The sequence below is a fragment of the Chinchilla lanigera genome, unplaced genomic scaffold (genome assembly GCF_000276665.1).
Source record: "Chinchilla lanigera isolate Chin_1 unplaced genomic scaffold, ChiLan1.0 scaffold00048, whole genome shotgun sequence".
In the NCBI taxonomy this organism is placed as follows: domain Eukaryota; kingdom Metazoa; phylum Chordata; class Mammalia; order Rodentia; family Chinchillidae; genus Chinchilla; species Chinchilla lanigera.
Genome location: NW_004955449.1, coordinates 8,365,534 through 8,366,303, shown reverse-complemented (window position 1 = coordinate 8,366,303; position 770 = coordinate 8,365,534). Strand labels below are relative to the sequence as shown.

The window sequence follows — 770 nt, the reverse complement described above, 5'->3', positions numbered from 1 at the left end:
GCGCTCCGGGACTCCCGCCCGACCGGGGGCAGTGAGCGGTCGCCTGGTCGCCGGGACGCGCAGTCGGGGTGCTTGGGGAGCCAGATCTAGATTCACACACGCGCTTAGCCTGAAGGCGGGGGTGCGGTGCCCCCGGGGCCACACTTGGGGGAGGCAGCAACTGTCGGCTGGTGCGGTTTCCCCGGGCAGGTTTCAGTAGCTTCTGTCCCCAGTTAGGTTGGTGAGCTTCCTCCCCGTGCAGGGTTGATTTCATCACTTGACTCACTTCAGAGCAGCCAGTGGTTTCCGTTTCTGTGCGCGCAGCTCTGGCAGAGGCGCCTCACGTCCAAAGGAGCGCCTCCCTCTCCCAGAGAGGAGCCTCCGGGATTTGGCAGTCTTGTCAACTTGGGGCGCACCTCCCCTTCCTGGTTGCTACGAAGGCAAACCGATTCCCAGAGGAGGCTGAAAGCGGTGACAATAGTCAGCAGCCCCCTCCTTGCTTCCTGGGCTGGGCGTACTTTTACTGTGGGTTTGCTGAAAAGCTCAGCATCTATTCTGGAAGGTGAGAACACAGATTCTGAGAAGACGTTAGGTTTTGCCGTGGTTTTGGGGGCAATTTTTTAAAGTCATATTTTCTCTTTTAGAATATTAACTTTCCCTTCCAGCCTTCTGTCTGTTGCTGTGCCCCTGACATACCCAAACCAGGACCTTGTGCATCGCTAAGAACTCGTTTATTTGGCTTTATCCCAAAACTTTGTGAGCTGGAGGGATATAAATGGAAAAATAGCTCA

The 770-nt window shown here is 55.8% G+C and overlaps 1 protein-coding gene across 1 annotated transcript in view; it reads right to left on the bottom strand.

Moving 5' to 3' along the window:
* Positions 1-353, bottom strand: part of Galnt3 (polypeptide N-acetylgalactosaminyltransferase 3) — a 41,038-nt gene extending 40,685 nt beyond the window's left edge. The window contains exon 1 of the mRNA XM_005393291.2: positions 266-353. The gene's annotated coding sequence lies outside the window, so the exon portion shown is untranslated. The remainder of the gene's footprint in view (positions 1-265) is intronic.
* Between the last annotated feature and the right edge of the window lie 417 nt (positions 354-770).